Consider the following 19,055-nt stretch of genomic DNA (forward strand, 5'->3'; position numbering starts at 1 on the left):
TGAAGCACTCTCAAAAATACGCGTGCCTTTCCCGTCCCCTGGCTGACCCAGGGGAAGAAAAGTCCTCTGAGAGCCATGACTTGTTCATCTTGGTTCTTTTTTCAAAAGCGAGGGGACTCCAACCACAGTCTCCCTCGTTGCCACTAATTGTGCCACACACACCCCACTTGACTGGCATCAGTTGACCCCCCTTTTGAAAAAGGAAAAGATGCTTTGCATGAAGCACTATCAAAAATACGCGTGCCTTTCCCGTCCACTGGCTGACCCAGGGGAAGAAAAGTCCTCTGAGAGCCATGTCCACATTGTCAGTGGACAGACACGTGTGCTTATCTGCCAACAGACCCCCAGCAGCACTGAAGACAGGTTCCGAGAGAACGCTGGCTGCAGGACACAACAAGATCCCCAAGGCGTACGTGGCGAGCTCAGGCAATTTATCCAGATTGGAAGCCTAAAATGAGCAGGGCTCAAGTTGCACAGTAATGGCATCGATGTTTCCTTGCATATACTCATATATCTGTGTGTCCTCCTCTTTTTCCTTGTCCTGCTCTTTTGTTTTTGCATGAGTATATGTCCTTGTCACTTTCCCATGTGTTTGTGTTGTGTTGTGAGTTGTTTTTCACCTTTTGGACACCTTTGAGGGTGTTTTCTAGGTGTTTTTATGTGTTTGTGAATGCCTGCCATTGTTTCCTATGGGGTTCGAGTTCGGTTCGTCGAACGTTCGACGAACCGAACTCAAACGGGACCTCCGTTCGGCAAACCGACCTCGAGCCGAACCGGGACCGGTTCGCTCATCTCTACCAAAGAGAGTACAGGACGGATATATTGGAAAAGTAGAGTGGATGAATTGACATACCATGTATTAGCACACACAGCAGAGAGAAGGGGAGAGCAGTTCAGTTCATGGGAAAGTAGAGTGGATGAATTGACATACCATGTATTAGCACACACAGCAGAGAGAAGGGGAGAGCAGTTCAGTTCATGGGAAAGTAGAGTGGATAAATTGACATACCTGTGGGAAGATAAACATGATGATTAGATGATGGCAGAGAAGTGATGGTAGATGATAGATTATCAAGTGCATCATAATAATATCTCTGGCCTAATTCAATGCATCATACTTATATGGTGCATACTTGTCATGGTGCAGACAAAGTCTGGTGCAGACTTTTAGTTGCCCCAGTATATACACATACAAGTGCAATCAGCTGTGAATGGGTGGGGTGCAACAAGAACCCCTTGATCACTCAATCAAAGGAGCAAGAAATAGCTTCACATAGGCAAAATAAACAAAGGTCATAAAAGGAAGGTGGGTAACAGGAGGGAGAGGTCACAGTGAGATCCTGGAGCATGCCAGGGAGAGATGGAACCAAAAAGAGTACAGGTCGGATATATTGGAAAAGTAGAGTGGATGAATTGACATACCATTTATTAGCACACACAGCAGAGAGAAGGGGAGAGCAGTTCAGTTCATGGGAAAGTAGAGTGGATTAATTGACATACCATGTATTAGCACACACAGCAGAGAGAAGGTGAGAGCAATTCAGTTGATGGGAAAGTAGAGTGGATGAATTGACATACCATGTATTAGCACACACAGCAGGGAGAAGGGGAGAGGCGTTCATTTCATGGGAAAGTAGAGTGGATGAATTGACATACCAAGTATTAGCACACACAGCAGAGAGACGGGGAGAGCAGTTCAGTTCATGGGAAAGTAGAGTGGATGAATTGACATACCATGTATTAGCACACACAGCAGAGAGAAGGTGAGAGCAGTTCAGTTCATGGGAAAGTAGAGTGGATGAATTGACATACCATGTATTAGCACACACAGCAGAGAGAAGAGGAGAACAGTTCAGTTCATGGGAAAGTAGAGTGGATGAATTGACATACCATGTATTAGCACACACAGCAGAGAGAAGGAAAGAGCAGTTCAGTTCATGGGAAAGAAGAGTGGATGAATTGACATACCATGTGTTGACACAAGCAGCAGAGAGAAGGGGAGAGCAGTTCACTTCATGGGAAAGTAGAGTGGATGAATTGACATACCATGTATTAGCACACACAGCAGAGAGAAGGGGAGAGCAGTTCAGTTCATGGGAAAGTAGAGTGGATGAATTGACATACCATGTATTAGCACACACAGCAGAGAGAAGGGGAGAGCAGTTCAGTTCATGGGAAAGTAGAGTGGATGACATACCATTTATTAGCACACACAGCAGAGAGAAGGGGAGAGCAGATCAGTTCATTGGAAAGAAGAGTGGATGAATTGACATACCTGTGGGAAGATAAACATGATGATTAGATGATGGCAGAGAAGTGATGGTAGATGATAGATTACCAAGTGTTCCATAATAATATCTCTGGCCTAATTCAATGCATCATACTTATATGGTGCATACTTGTCATCGTGCAGACAAAGTCTGGTGCAGACTTTTAGTTGCCCCAGTATATACACATACAAGTGCAATCAGCTGTGAAGGGGTGGGATGCAAAAGAACCCCTTGATCACTCAATTAAAGGAGCCATATGCAGCTTCACATAGGCAAAATAACCAAAGGTCATAAAAGGAAGGTGGGTAACAGGGGGGGGGAGAGGTCACAGTGAGATCCTGGAGCATGCCAGGGAGAGATTGAACCAAAGAGAGTACAGGACGGATATATTGTAAAAGTAGAGTGGATGAATTGACATACCATTTATTAGCACACACAGCAGAGAGAAGAGGAGAGCAGTTCAGTTCAAGGGAAAGTAGAGTGGATGAATTGACATATCATGTATTAGCACACACAGCAGAGAGAAGGGGAGAGCAGTTCACTTCATGGGAAAGTAGAGTGGATGAATTGACATACCATGTATTAGTACACACAGCAGAGAGAAGGGGAGAGCAGTTCAGTTCATGGGAAAGTCGAGTGGATGAATTGACATACCATGTATTAGCACACATAGCAGAGAGAAGGGGAGAGCAGTTCAGTTCATGGGAAAGTAGAGTGGATGAATTGACATATCATGTATTAGCACACACAGCAGAGAGAAGGGGAGAGCAGTTCAGTTCATGGGAAAGTAGAGTGGATGAATTGACATACCATGTATTAGTACACACAGCAGAGAGAAGGGGAGAGCAGTTCAGTTCATGGGAAAGTAGAGTGGATGAATTGACATACCATGTATTAGCACTAGAGTTGAGCGCGGTTCGCGGTTCGAGGTTCTCCAGTTCTATGCTCGAGTGATTTTGGGGGCTGTTCGAGATCGAACTAGAACTCGAGCTTTTTGCAAAAGCTCGATAGTTCTAGATACGTTCAAGAACAGTTCTAGCAGAAAAAAGCAGGGCTTTTTACAGCTACAGTGTGCAGGAGCCATCGCTGGCAGCATGCCAGAAGCTGGTAACCAAGATAAACATCGGGTATCCAAGCAAAGCGCTTTGATTAGTAACCCGATGTTTATCCTAGTTACGTGCAGAAAGCCCACACTTCCCCGCTCAGCTCGCTCCGCCCCCTCCTGCCCGCGGCATGTATTATACACACACACATACATACACACACACACACACACACTCTGCACACATGGTCCCGCTCTGCTTACCTGCGGTGATGAAGTCCCGCCATCCCGACCTCAGCGCTGTAACTGTCCTCCATGGCCGCCGCTTGTCACATCACCTTCTCTCGCTTCCGACCCGAGACTGACTAGCGGTGACGTCACGGGCCTCTCGCGATACTTGGTGTGAAGGCGTCGGTCATTGAACTCAGTGACAGGGGCTGTCAGTGTGCTGGAGATCAGCGCAGGTAATGTACCTCGCTGACAGCAGCACTTGTCATCCCCCTGCAGTGACCTGGGCTGACCCATTGATGTTAGCTCAGGTCACTGCACTGCTCTCCCAGCCAATGGGGAACATCCTGCTCTTCATTGACTGGGACAGTGTGGATCGTCATGGCAACCCCTTGGATTACACCAGACCTGGATTTGTTTTTCTTTCTAATAAATTGGTTAAAGAGGGAATGTTTTGGGGAGTGTTTTTTCAAATAAAAATGTGTTTGTCGTCTATTTTTTTTTTATTACTGACTGGGTTGGTGATGTCGGGTATCTGATAGACGCCTGACCTCACCAACCCCAGGGCTTGATGCCAGGTGACATTACACATCTGGTATTAACCCCATATATTACCCCGTTTGCCACCGCACCAGGGCGCGGGATGAGCTGGGGCGAAGCACCAGGATTGGCGCATCTAATGGATGCGCCACTTCTGGGGCGGCTGCGGCCTGCTATTTTTAGGCTGGGGAGAGTCCAATAACCATGGATCTCCCTAGTCTGAGAATATCAGGCCCCAGCTGTCTGCTTTACCTTGGCTGGTGATCCAATTTTGGGGGACCCCTACGTGGTTTTTTTTTTAATTATTTATTTAATTTAAAATAACAGCGTGGGGTGCCCTCAGTTTTGGATTACCAGCCAAGGTGAGGTTGCCAGCTGTGGTCTGCAGGCTGCAGCCGTCTGCTTTACCCTAGCTGGCTACAAAACTAGGGGGAACCCTACGTCATTTTTTTTTTCATTTTTTTGGCTAAATACAAAGCTAAGCACCCCTTAGTGCCACATGAAAGGCACCAAAGGGTGCTCCACTTTTTCTCAACTTTTTCTCCATTTTTTCTCCACTTTTTCTCCACTTTTTCTCCACTTATTCTCCATTTTTTTCTCCACTTTTTCTCCATTTTTTTCTCCACTTTTTCTCCACTTTTTCTCCACTTTTTCTCCATTTATTCTCCATTTTTTCTCCACTTATTCTCCATTTTTTCTCCACTTATTCTCCACTTATTCTCCATTTTTTCTCCATTTTTTCTCCACTTTTTCTCCACTTTTCTCCACTTTTTCTCCACTTTTCTTCACTTTTTCTCCACTTTTTCTCCACTTTTTCTCCACTTTTTCTTCACTTTTTCTCCACTTTTTCTCCACTTTTTCTCCACTTTTTCTCCACTTTTTCTCCATTTTTTTCTCCACTTTTTCTCCACTTATTCTCCACTTATTCTCCACTTTTTCTCCACTTTTTCTCCACTTATTCTCCATTTTTTTCTCTACTTTTTCTCCACTTTTTCTCCATTTTTTTCTCCACTTTTTCTCCACTTTTTCTCCACTTTTTCTCCACTTTTTCTCCACTTTTTCTCCACTTATTCTCCACTTATTCTCCACTTTTTCTCCACCTTTTCTCCATTTTTTTCTCCATTTTTTCTCCACTTTTTCTCCACTTTTTCTCCGTTCTTTTTTTATGGTCGGTCTACCCATTAGCTCTGCCATGCATAGTGTAGCTCTACACCTACTGCACATGTTACTTTATGATTGACATCTCTTTCGTACCAGAGCTGTCTAAGCCTACTCTGACCCCATATTTGTCATTACTATATTGTCCTTGTACTGTATTATGACATTTGTATCATGTGTTTCATTTCTTGCTGTGTTGCAATTTTCTTGCTGCATCCCAATTGTACCTCTACATTGTTCGAGTTTATGTTATTGTTCTCTCACTCTTATGTGATACTGATTATTGTCATTTTTCATGATTACATGCAGATAAGTCCAATCTGACGAAGGCTCAGGCCGAAACGTCATTTGTAACTTGTTTTGGACAAAAACATATATGCTTATGAAAAATTTTTTTTTCTTAATACGGACCAATAAAGAGTGATTTTGCATTACTATCCGTTGTGACTTACTGACTTAGTCTGGGAGATTTAGAGTGCCGAGGTTACTCACTAATTTTATCTATTATTACCTCTGAGCACCTATATACCAGTGAGCAGAGCTTCCTCTACAGTAGTTCTCCTGATTAGGCATGCCCTTACCTCATGAGCAGGGCATTGCAGCTTTGGTAGCAACCATTATGACATGGACTCTGCTGTTGTGGACCCGAGAAGAGTGACTGCAGATTCATTGCACCCACACTCCTCACATGAAGGGTCCGCACTCCTAGAAAATGGGGGATACGTTCCCTGAGTGTCTTCCCCCCATATTCTAGACGGTCCAGAGTCGTCGTGGGACCCCTTTATTTTTTTTCTTACAATAAATTGGTGAAAGAGGAAATGTTTTGGGGACTGTTTTTTCAAATAAATTTCTTTTGTCGATTTTTTTTTTTGTTAGTACTGACAGTTTATGATGTTGCGTATCTAATAGACGCCATGACATCACAAACTGCTGGGCTTGATCTCAGGTTACTTTACAGCTAGTATCAACCCGATTTATTACCCTGTTTGCCACTGCACCAGGGCACGGGATGAGCTGGGGTGAAGCGCCAGGATTGGCGCATCTAGTGGATGTGCCACGTCTGGGGTGCCTGCGGCCTGCTATTTTTAGGCTGTGAAGGCCCAATAACTATGGAGCTTCCCACCCTGAGAATACCAGACCACAGCTGTCCGCTTTACCTTGGCTGGTGATCCAATTTGGGGGGGACCCTACTTTTATTGTGTAATTATTAATATTTATAAAATAATTATAAAAAAGAGCCTGAGGGGACCTCCACATTGGATCCCCAACCACGGTAAAGCTGCCAGCTGTGGTTTTCAGGCTACAGCCGTCTGCTTTACCCTAGCTGGCTATCAAAAATGGGGGGACCCAACGTCATTTTTTTATTAACTATTTTTTAAATAGAAAAAATTAATGGGCTTCCCTGTATTTTGATTGCCAACCAAGGTAACGGCAGGCAGATGGGGGTGGCAACCCATAGCTGTCTGCTTTATCTGCGCTGAGGATCAAAAATACCGCGGAGCGCTACGTCATTTTTTTAAAGATTTATTTTTACAGCACTGTGATGTCCAGCAATCAAAATACAGGGAAGCCCATTTTGTTTTTAGTTATTTAAATAAATAATTAAAAAAAATATATATGGGCTCCCGCTGGATTTTTTGTATTGCTAGCTAAGGGTAATCAAAGCAGCTACTGGCTGCTAACCCCCACTGCTTGGTGTTACCTTCACTGGCAATGGAAAATCCAGGGAAGCATTTTTTATTTTTTTTGCCAAAAAACTACAAAAAAAGGACGTGAGCTTCGCCATATTTTTGTATGCTAGCCAGGTATAGCAGGCAGGTGCTGGAATAGTTGGATACAGCGCCAGAAGATGGCGCTTCTATGAAAATGCCATTTTCTGAGGCGGCTGCAGACTGCAATTCGCAGCAGTGGGGCCCAGAAAGCTCAGGCCAACCTGTGCTGCGGATTCCAATCCCCAGCTGCCTAGTTGTACCTGGCTGGACACAAAAATGGGGCGAAGCCTACGTCATTTGTTTTCTAATTATTTCATGAAATTCATGAAATAATAAAAAAAGGGCTTCCCTTTATTTTTGGTTCCCAGCCGGGTACAAATAGGCAACTGGGGGTTGGGGGCAGCCGTACCTGCCTGCTGTACCTGGCTAGCATACAAAAATATGGCGAAGCCCACATAATTTTTTCAGGGGGCAAAAAACTTCTACATACAGTCCTGGATGGAGTATGCTGAGCCTTGTAGTTCTGCAGCTGCTGTCTGTCTGTATGGAGAAGAGCAGACAGCAGCTGCAGAACTACAAGGCTCAGCATACTCCATCCAGGACTGTATGCAGAAGTTTTTTGCCCACCAAAAAAATGACGTGGGCTTCGCCATATTTTTGTATGCTAGCCAGGTACAGCAGGCAGCCACGGGCTGCCTCCAACCCTCAGTTGCCTATTTGTACCCGGCTGGGAACCAAAAATATAGGGAAGCCCGTTTTTTTTTAATTATTTCACTTATTTCATGAAATAATTAAAAAACAAATGACGTGGGCTTCGCCCCATTTTTGTGTCCAGCCGGGTACAACTAGGCAGCTGGGGATTGGAATCCGCAGCACAGGTTAGCCCGAGGTTTCTGGGCGCCTCTGCTGCGGATTTCAGTCCGCAGCCAACCCAGAAAATGGCGCTCTCATAGAAGCGCCATCATCTGGCGCTGTATCCAACTCTTCCAACAGCCCTGGAGCCGGGTGGCTTGTTGGGTAATCATGAGTTAATACTGGCTTTGTTTTACTAGCCAGTATTAAGCCAGAGATTCTTAATGTCAGGCACGTTTGACCCGGCCATTAAGAATCTCCAATAAAGGGTTAAAAAAAAACACCACACAGAGAAAAAATACTTTAATAGAAATAAATACACAGACACATTAGAGACTCCATCTTTATTACCCCCTGTCAGCCCTCCACGATCCTGCTCTTCTGTCTTCTTTCTTTCTAGTGTAGTAGTAGTGACGATTGTAGTGAGGATGTGAAGGCCCGATAACTATGGACCTTCCCACCCTGAGAATACCAGACCACAGCTGTCCGCTTTACCTTGGCTGGTGATCCAATTTGGGGGGGACCCTACTTTTATTGTGTAATTATTAATATTTATAAAATAATTATAAAAAAGAGCCTGAGGGGACCTCCACATTGGATCCCCAACCACGGTAAAGCTGCCAGCTGTGGTTTTCAGGCTACAGCCGTCTGCTTTACCCTAGCTGGCTATCAAAAATGGGGGGACCCAACGTCATTTTTTTATTAACTATTTTTTAAATAGAAAAAATTAATGGGCTTCCCTGTATTTTGATTGCCAACCAAGGTAACGGCAGGCAGATGGGGGTGGCAACCCATAGCTGTCTGCTTTATCTGCGCTGAGGATCAAAAATACCGCGGAGCGCTACGTCATTTTTTTAAAGATTTATTTTTACAGCACTGTGATGTCCAGCAATCAAAATACAGGGAAGCCCATTTTGTTTTTAGTTATTTAAATAAATAATTAAAAAAAATATATATGGGCTCCCGCTGGATTTTTTGTATTGCTAGCTAAGGGTAATCAAAGCAGCTACTGGCTGCTAACCCCCACTGCTTGGTGTTACCTTCACTGGCAATGGAAAATCCAGGGAAGCATTTTTTATTTTTTTTGCCAAAAAACTACAAAAAAAGGACGTGAGCTTCGCCATATTTTTGTATGCTAGCCAGGTATAGCAGGCAGGTGCTGGAATAGTTGGATACAGCGCCAGAAGATGGCGCTTCTATGAAAATGCCATTTTCTGAGGCGGCTGCAGACTGCAATTCGCAGCAGTGGGGCCCAGAAAGCTCAGGCCAACCTGTGCTGCGGATTCCAATCCCCAGCTGCCTAGTTGTACCTGGCTGGACACAAAAATGGGGCGAAGCCTACGTCATTTGTTTTCTAATTATTTCATGAAATTCATGAAATAATAAAAAAAGGGCTTCCCTTTATTTTTGGTTCCCAGCCGGGTACAAATAGGCAACTGGGGGTTGGGGGCAGCCGTACCTGCCTGCTGTACCTGGCTAGCATACAAAAATATGGCGAAGCCCACATAATTTTTTCAGGGGGCAAAAAACTTCTACATACAGTCCTGGATGGAGTATGCTGAGCCTTGTAGTTCTGCAGCTGCTGTCTGTCTGTATGGAGAAGAGCAGACAGCAGCTGCAGAACTACAAGGCTCAGCATACTCCATCCAGGACTGTATGCAGAAGTTTTTTGCCCACCAAAAAAATGACGTGGGCTTCGCCATATTTTTGTATGCTAGCCAGGTACAGCAGGCAGCCACGGGCTGCCTCCAACCCTCAGTTGCCTATTTGTACCCGGCTGGGAACCAAAAATATAGGGAAGCCCGTTTTTTTTTAATTATTTCACTTATTTCATGAAATAATTAAAAAACAAATGACGTGGGCTTCGCCCCATTTTTGTGTCCAGCCGGGTACAACTAGGCAGCTGGGGATTGGAATCCGCAGCACAGGTTAGCCCGAGGTTTCTGGGCGCCTCTGCTGCGGATTTCAGTCCGCAGCCAACCCAGAAAATGGCGCTCTCATAGAAGCGCCATCATCTGGCGCTGTATCCAACTCTTCCAACAGCCCTGGAGCCGGGTGGCTTGTTGGGTAATCATGAGTTAATACTGGCTTTGTTTTACTAGCCAGTATTAAGCCAGAGATTCTTAATGTCAGGCACGTTTGACCCGGCCATTAAGAATCTCCAATAAAGGGTTAAAAAAAAACACCACACAGAGAAAAAATACTTTAATAGAAATAAATACACAGACACATTAGAGACTCCATCTTTATTACCCCCTGTCAGCCCTCCACGATCCTGCTCTTCTGTCTTCTTTCTTTCTAGTGTAGTAGTAGTGACGATTGTAGTGAGGATGATGTGCACCAGCTCATCACTTGGGGCTGGGGAACCTCATCCTCAGTACAATGCTCACTACAATCCTCACTAGTGTAGTAGTAGTGACGATTATAATGAGGATGATGTGCACCAGCTCATCACTTGGGGCTGGAGAACCTCATCCTCAGTACAATGCTCACTACAATCGGGAAGCAGCGTGCAGCCTTCACTCCGTGAGTGATCAGTGCTGGCTGTCAGCGGTAACAGCGGTAACGCTGACAGACGCGTTACCACAGCAACGGTGCTCTTGGAGCCGCGGTTAGCGGTGACGTCACCGCTAACTGCGTTGCTATGGCAACTGTGATCTCCGTTAATGACCGGCTGTGTCAGCCTGTCCCTAACGGAACGGGGAGTCGACCGTGTGCTAGAGCATGTCGCCGGTACACGGCGATACACATATGTGCACCGTGTACCGGAGAGATGCACTCGCAGGTCCTACATGACGCGTCATAGTCATGTGACTAGTCTGTAGCCAATGAGATAATAGCCACGTGACTGGTCACATGGCTATTTTGACGTCACGATAGGTCCTGCATCTCTGCTGGCAGTGCCGTCACCGGGAGGATTCAGCGATCATCGGATGGAATAGCGGCAGGAGACAGAGTGCAGAAGGGATCGCGAGGACCGGTAAGTGTTATGGCAATGTTTATTAACTGTTTGTGTACATTTATAATGCATTTTTATGTGTTTGTGATTGCCTCCCATTATAGCCTATTGGCTCGAGTTCGGTTCGTCGAACGTTCGACGAGCCGAACTCGAACGCGACCTCCGTTCGGCGAACCGACCTCGAGCCGAACCGGGACCGGTTCGCTCATCTCTAATTAGCACACACAGCAGGGAGAAGGGGAGAGGCGTTCAGTTCATGGGAAAGTAGAGTGGATGAATTGACATACCAAGTATTAGCACACACAGCAGAGAGACGGGGAGAGCAGTTCAGTTCATGGGAAAGTAGAGTGGATGAATTGACATACCATGTATTAGCACACACAGCAGAGAGAAGGTGAGAGCAGTTCAGTTCATGGGAAAGTAGAGTGTATGAATTGACATTAGAGTTGAGCGCGGTTCGCGGTTCCCGGTTCTCCAGTTCTAGTCTCGAGTGATTTTGGGGGCTGTTCGAGATCGAACTAGAACTCGAGCTTTTTGCAAAAGCTCGATAGTTCTAGATACGTTCGAGAACGGTTCTAGCAGCAAAAAGCAGGGCTTTTTACAGCTACAGTGTGCAGGAGCCATCGCTGGCAGCCTGCCAGAAGCTGGTAACCAAGATAAACATCGGGTATCCAAGCAAAGCGCTTTGGTTAGTAACCCGATGTTTATCCTAGTTACGTGCAGGAAGCCCACACTTCCCCGCTCAGCTCGCTCCGCCCCCTCCTGCCCGCAGCATGTACACACGTACACACACACACACATACACATACACATACACACACACACACACACACACACATGGCCCCGCTCGGCTTACCTGTGGTGATGAAGTCCCGCCATCCCGACCTCAGCGCTGTCACTGTCCTCCATGGCCGCCGCTTGTCACATCACCTCTCGCTTCCGACCCGAGACTGACTAGCGGTGACGTCACGGGCCTCTCGCGATACTTGGTGTGAAGGCGGCGGTCATTGAACTCAGTGACAGGTGCTGTCAGTGTGCTGGAGATCAGCGTAGGTAATGTACCTCGCTGACAGCAGCACTTGTCATCCCCTGCAGTGACCTGGACTGACCCATTGATGTTAGCTCAGGTCACTGCACTGCTCTCCCAGCCAATGGGGAACATCCTGCTCTTCATTGACTGGGACAGTGTGGATCGTCATGGCAATCCCTTGGATTACAGCAGACCTGGATTTGTTTTTCATTCTAATAAATTGGTTAAAGAGGGAATGTTTTGGGGAGTGTTTTTTCAAATAAAAATGTTTGTCGTCTATTTTTTTTTTATTACTGACTGGGTTGGTGATGTCGGGTATCTGATAGACGCCTGACCTCACCAACCCCAGGGCTTGATGCCAGGTGACATTACACATCTGGTATTAACCCCATATATTACCCCGTTTGCCACCGCACCAGGGCGCGGGATGAGCTGGGGCGAAGCACCAGGATTGGCGCATCTAATGGATGCGCCACTTCTGGGGCGGCTGCGGCCTGCTATTTTTAGGCTGGGGAGAGTCCAATAACCATGGACCTCCCTAGTCTGAGAATATCAGGCCCCAGCTGTCTGCTTTACCTTGGCTGGTGATCCAATTTTGGGGGACCCCTACGTGTTTTTTTTTTAAATTATTTATTTAATTTAAAATAACAGCGTAGGGTGCCCTCAGTTTTGGATTACCAGCCAAGGTGAGGTTGCCAGCTGTGGTCTGCAGGCTGCAGCCGTCTGCTTTACCCTAGCTGGCTACAAAACTAAGGGGAACCCTACGTCATTTTTTTTTTTTTCATTTTTTTGGCTAAATACAAAGCTAAGCACCCCTTAGTGCCACATGAAAGGCACCAAAGGGTGCTCCACTTTTTCTCCACTTTTTCTCCATTTTTTTCTCCACTTTTTCTCCACTTTTTCTCCATTTTTTTCTCCACTTTTTCTACATTTTTTCTCCACTTTTTCTCCACTTTTTCTCCACTTCTCCACTTCTTCTCCATTTTTTCTCCATTTTTTCTCCACTTTTTCTCCACTTTTTCTCCACCTTTTCTCCACTTTTTCTCTATTTTTTTCCTCCATTTTTTCTCCACTTTTTCTCCACTTTTTCTCCACTTTTTCTCCTTTTTTTTCTCCATTTTTTCTCCACTTTTTCTCCACTTTTTCTCCACTATTTCTCCACTTTTTCTCCACTTTTTCTCCACTTTTTCTCCACTTTTTCTCCATTTTTTCTCCACTTTTTCTCCATTTTTTTCTCCACTTTTTCTCCACTTTTTCTCCACTTTTTTTCCTTTTTTTTCTCCATTTTTTCTCCACTTTTTCTCCACTATTTCTCCACTTTTTCTCCATTTTTTCTCCACTTTTTCTCCACTTTTTCTCCACTTTTTCTCCACTATTTTTCCACTTTTTCTCCATTTTTTCTCCACTTTTTCTCACCTTTTTCTCCACTTTTTCTCCATTTTTTCTCCACTTTTTCTACATTTTTTTCTCCACTTTTTCTCCACTTTTTCTCCATTTTTTCTCTTTTTTTTCTCCACTTTTTCTCCTTTTTTTTCTCCATTTTTTCTCCACTTTTTCTCCACTTTTTCTCCACTATTTCTCCACTTTTTCTCCACTTTTTCTCCACTTTTTCTCCACATTTTCTCCATTTTTTCTCCACTTTTTCTACATTTTTTTCTCCACTTTTTCTCCACTTTTTCTCCACTTTTTCTCCACTATTTCTCCACTTTTTCTCCATTTTTTCTCCACTTTTTCTCCATTTTTTCTCCACTTTTTCTCCACTATTTCTCCACTTTTTCTCCACTTCTCCACTTTTTCTCCATTTTTTTCTCCATTTTTTCTCCACTTTTTCTCCACTTTTTCTCCACTTCTCCACTTTTTCTCCACTTTTTCTCCACTTTTTCTCCATTTTTTTCTCCATTTTTTCTCCACTTTTTCTCCACTTTTTCTCCATTTTTTTCTCCATTTTTTCTCCACTTTTATTCCACTTTTTCTCCACTTTTTCTCCACTTTTTCTCCACTTTTTCTCCGTTCTTTTTCTATGGTCGGTCTACCCATTAGCTCTGCCATGCATACTGTAGCTCTACACCTACTGCACATGTTACTTTATGATTGACATCTCTTTCGTACCAGAGCTGTCTAAGCCTACTCTGACCCCATATTTGTCATTACTATATTGTCCTTGTACTGTATTATGACATTTGTATCATGTGTTTCATTTCTTGCTGTGTTGCAATTTTTTTGCTGCATCCCAATTGTACCTCTACATTGTTCGAGTTTATGTTATTGTTCTCTCACTCTTATGTGATACTGATTATTGTCATTTTTCATGATTACATGCAGATAAGTCCAATCTGACGAAGGCTCAGGCCGAAACGTCATTTGTAACTTGTTTTGAACAAAAACATATATGCTTATGAAAATTGTTTTTTTCTTAATACGGACCAATAAAGAGTGATTTTGCATTACTATCCGTTGTGACTTGCTGACTTAGTCTGGGAGATTTAGAGTGCCGAGATTACTCACTAATTTTAACTATTATTACCTCTGAGCACCTATATACCAGTGAGCAGAGCTTCCTCTACAGTAGTTCTCCTGATTAGGCATGCCCTTACCTCATGAGCAGGGCATTGCAGCTTTGGTAGCAACCATTACGACATGGACTCTGCTGCTGTGGACCCGAGAAGAATGAGTGCAGATTCATTGCACCTACACTCCTCACATGAAGGGTCCGCACTCCTAGAAAATGGGGGATACGTTCCCTGAGTGTCTTCCCCCCATATTCTAGACGGTCCAGAGTCGTCATGGGACCCCTTTATTTTTTTTCTTACAATAAATTGGTGAAAGAGGAAATGTTTTGGGGACTGTTTTTTCAAATAAATTTCTTTTGTCGATTTTTTTTTTTTTTTGTTAGTACTGACAGTTTATGATGTTGGGTATCTAATAGATGCCATGACATCACAAACTGCTGGGCTTGATCTCAGGTGACTTTACAGCTAGTATCAACCCGACTTATTACCCCGTTTGCCACTGCACCAGGGCACGGGATGTGCTGGGGTGAAGCGCCAGGATTGGCGCATCTAGTGGATGCGCCACGTCTGGGGTGCCTGCGGCCTGCTATTTTTAGGCTGTGAAGGCCCGATAACTATGGACCTTCCCACCCTGAGAATACCAGACCACAGCTGTCCGCTTTACCTTGGCTGGTGATCCAATTTGGGGGGGACCCTACTTTTATTGTGTAATTATTAATATTTATAAAATAAATATAAAAAAGAGCCTGAGGGGACCTCCACATTGGATCCCCAACCACGGTAAAGCTGCCAGCTGTGGTTTTCAGGCTACAGCCGTCTGCTTTACCCTAGCTGGCTATCAAAAATGGGGGGACCCAACGTAATTTTTTTTTTAACTATTTTTTAAATAGAAAAAATTAATGGGCTTCCCTGTATTTTGATTGCCAACCAAGGTAACGGCAGGCAGATGGGGGTGGCAACCCATAGCTGTCTGCTTTATCTGCGCTGAGAATCAAAAATACCGCGGAGCGCTACGTCATTTTTTTTAAAGATTTATTTTTACAGCACTGTGATGTCCAGCAATCAAAATACAGGGAAGCCCATTTTATTTTTAGTTATTTAAATAAATAATTAAAAAAAATATATATGGGCTCCCGCTGCATTTTTTGTATTGCTAGCTAAGGGTAATCCAAGCAGCTACTGGCTGCTAACCCCCACTGCTTGGTGTTACCTTCACTGGCAATGGAAAATCCAGGGAAGCATTTTTTATTTTTTTTGCCAAAAAACTACAAAAAAAGGACGTGAGCTTCGCCATATTTTTGTATGCTAGCCAAGTATAGCAGGCAGGTGCTGGAAGAGTTGGATACAGCGCCAGAAGATGGCGCTTCTATGAAAATGCCATTTTCTGAGGCGGCTGCAGACTGCAATTCGCAGCAGTGGGGCCCTGAAATTCATGAAATAATAAAAAAAGGGCTTCCCTTTATTTTTGGTTCCCAGCCTGGTACAAATAGGCAACTGGGGGTTGGGGGCAGCCGTACCTGCCTGCTGTACCTGGCTAGCATACAAAAATATGGCGAAGCCCACATAATTTTTTCAGGGGGCAAAAAACTTCTGCATACAGTCCTGGATGGAGTATGCTGAGCCTTGTAGTTCTGCAGCTGCTGTCTGTCTGTATGGAGAAGAGCAGACAGCAGCTGCAGAACTACAAGGCTCAGCATACTCCATCCAGGACTGTATGCAGAAGTTTTTTGCCCACCAAAAAAATGACGTGGGCTTCGCCATATTTTTGTATGCTAGCCAGGTACAGCAGGCAGCCACGGGCTGCCTCCAACCCCCAGTTGCCTATTTGTACCCGGCTGGGAACCAAAAATATAGGGAAGCCCGTTTTTTTTTAATTATTTCACTTATTTCATGAAATAATTAAAAAACAAATGACGTGGGCTTCGCCCCATTTTTGTGTCCAGCCGGGTACAACTAGGCAGCTGGGGATTGGAATCCGCAGCACAGGTTAGCCTGAGGTTTCTGGGCGCCTCTGCTGTGGATTTCAGTCCGCAGCCGTCCCAGAAAATGGCGCTCTCATAGAAGCGCCATCATCTGGCGCTGTATCCAACTCTTCCAACAGCCCTGGAGCCGGGTGGCTTGTTGGGTAATCATGAGTTAATACTGGCTTTGTTTTACTAGCTAGTATTAAGCCAGAGATTCTTAATGTCAGGCACGTTTGACCCGGCCATTAAGAATCTCCAATAAAGGGTTAAAAAAAAAACACCACACAGAGAAAAAATACTTTAATAGAAATAAATACACAGACACATTAGAGACTCCATCTTTATTACCCCCTGTCAGCCCTCCACGATCCTGCTCTTCTGTCTTCTTTCTTTCTAGTGTAGTAGTAGTGATGATTGTAGTGAGGAAGGATGAGGTTCACCAGCTCATCACTTGGGGCTGGGGAACCTCATCCTCACTACAATCCTCACTAGTGTAGTAGTAGTGACGATTGTAGTGAGGAAGGATGAGGTTCACCAGCTCATCACTTGGGGCTGGGGAACCTCATCCTCACTACAATGCTCACTACAATCGGGAAGCAGCGTGCAGCCTTCACTCCGTGAGTGATCAGTGCTGGCTGTCAGCGGTAACAGCGGTAACGCTGACAGACGCGTTACCATAGCAATGGTGCTCTCGGAGCCGCGGTTAGCGGTGACGTCACCGATAACTGCGTTGCTATGGCAACGGTGATCCCCGTTAATGACCGGCTGTGTCAGCCGGTCCCTAACGGAACAGGGAGTCGACCGTGTGCTAGTGCATGTCGCCGGTACACGGCGATACACATATGTGCACCGTGTACCGGAGAGATGCACTCGCAGGTCCTACATAACGCATCATAGTCATGTGACCAGTCTGTAGCCAATGAGATAATAGCCACGTGACTGGTCACATGGCTATTTTGACGTCACGATAGGTCCTGCATCTCTGCTGGCAGTGCCGGTCTCCGGGAGGATTCAGCGATCATCGGATGGAATAGCGGCAGGAGACAGAGTGCAGAAGGGATCGCGGGGACCGGTAAGTGTTATGACAATGTTTATTAACTGTTTGTGTACATTTATCATGCATTTTTATGTGTTTGTGATTGCCTCCCATTATAGCCTATTGGTTCTAGTTCGGTTCGTCGAACGTTCGACGAGCCGAACTCGAACGGGACCTCCGTTCGGCGAACCGACCTCGAGCCGAACCGGGACCGGTTCGCTCATCTCTAATTGACATATCATGTATTAGCACAAACAGCAGAGAGCAGGGGAGAGCAGTTCAGTTCATGGGAAAGTAGAGTGGATGAATTGACATACCATGTATTAGCACACACAGCAGAGAGAAGGGGAGAGCAGTTCAGTTCATGGGACAGTAGAGTGGATGAATTGACATACCATGTATTAGCACACACAGCAGAGAGAAGGGAAGAGCAGTTCAGTTCATGGGACAGAAGAGTGGATGAATTGACATACCATGTGTTGACACACACAGCAGAGAGAAGGGGAGAGCAGTTCACTTCATGGGAAAGTAGAGTGGATGAATTGACATACCATGTATTAGCACACACAGCAGAGAGAAGGGGAGAGCAGTTCAGTTCATGGGAAAGAAGAGTGGATGAATTGACATACCATGTGTTGACACACACAGCAGAGAGAAGGGGAGAGCAGTTTACTTCATGGAAAAGTAGAGTGGATGAATTGACATACCATGTATTAGCACACACAGCAGAGAGAAGAGGAGAGCAGTTCAGTTCATGGGAAAGTAGAGTGGATGAATTGACATACCATGTATTAGCACACACAGCAGAGAGAAGGAAAGCAGTTCAGTTCATGGGAAAGTAGAGTGGATGAATTGACATACCATGTATTAGCACACACAGCAGAGTGAAGGGGAGAGCAGTTCAGTTCATGGGAAAGTAGAGTGGATGAATTGACTTACCTGAGGGAAGATAAACATGATGATTAGATGATGGCAGAGAAGTGATTGTAGATGATAGATTACCAAGTGCATCATAATAATATCTCTGGCCTAATTCAATGCATCATACTTATATGGTGCATACTTGTCATGGTGCAGACAAAGTCTGGTGCAGACTTTTAGTTGCCCCAGTATATACTCATACAAGTGCAATCAGCTGTGAAGGGGTGGGGTGCAAAAGAACCCCTTGATCACTCAATCAAAGGAGCCATAAGCAGCTTTACATAGGCAAAATAAACAAAGGTCATAAAAGGAAGGTGGGTAACAGGGGGGGAGAGGTCACAGTGAGATCCTGGAGCATGCCAGGTAGAGATTGAACTAAAAAGAGTACAGGTCGGATATATTAGAAAAGTAGAGTGGATGAATTGACATACCATTTATTAGCACACACAGCAGAGTGAAGGGGAGAGCAGTTCAGTTCATGGGAAAGTAGAGTGGATGAATTGACATACCATGTATTAGCACACACAGCAGAGAGAAGGTGAGAGCAGTTCAGTTCATGGGAAAGTAGAGTGGATGAATTGACATATCATGTATTAGCACACACAGCAGAGAGAATGGGAGAGCAGTTCAGTTCATGGGAAAGCAGAGTGGATGAATTGACATACCATGTATTGGCACACACAGCAGAGAGAAGGGGAGAGCAGTTCAGTTCATGGGAAAGTAGAGTGGATGAATTGACATACCATGTATTAGCACACACAGCAGAGAAAAGGGAAGAGCAGTTCAGTTCATGGGAAAGAAGAGTGGATGAATTGACATACCATGTGTTGACA

Source organism: Anomaloglossus baeobatrachus, chromosome 11, assembly GCF_048569485.1.
Source record: "Anomaloglossus baeobatrachus isolate aAnoBae1 chromosome 11, aAnoBae1.hap1, whole genome shotgun sequence".
NCBI classification, from domain to species: Eukaryota; Metazoa; Chordata; class Amphibia; order Anura; family Aromobatidae; genus Anomaloglossus; species Anomaloglossus baeobatrachus.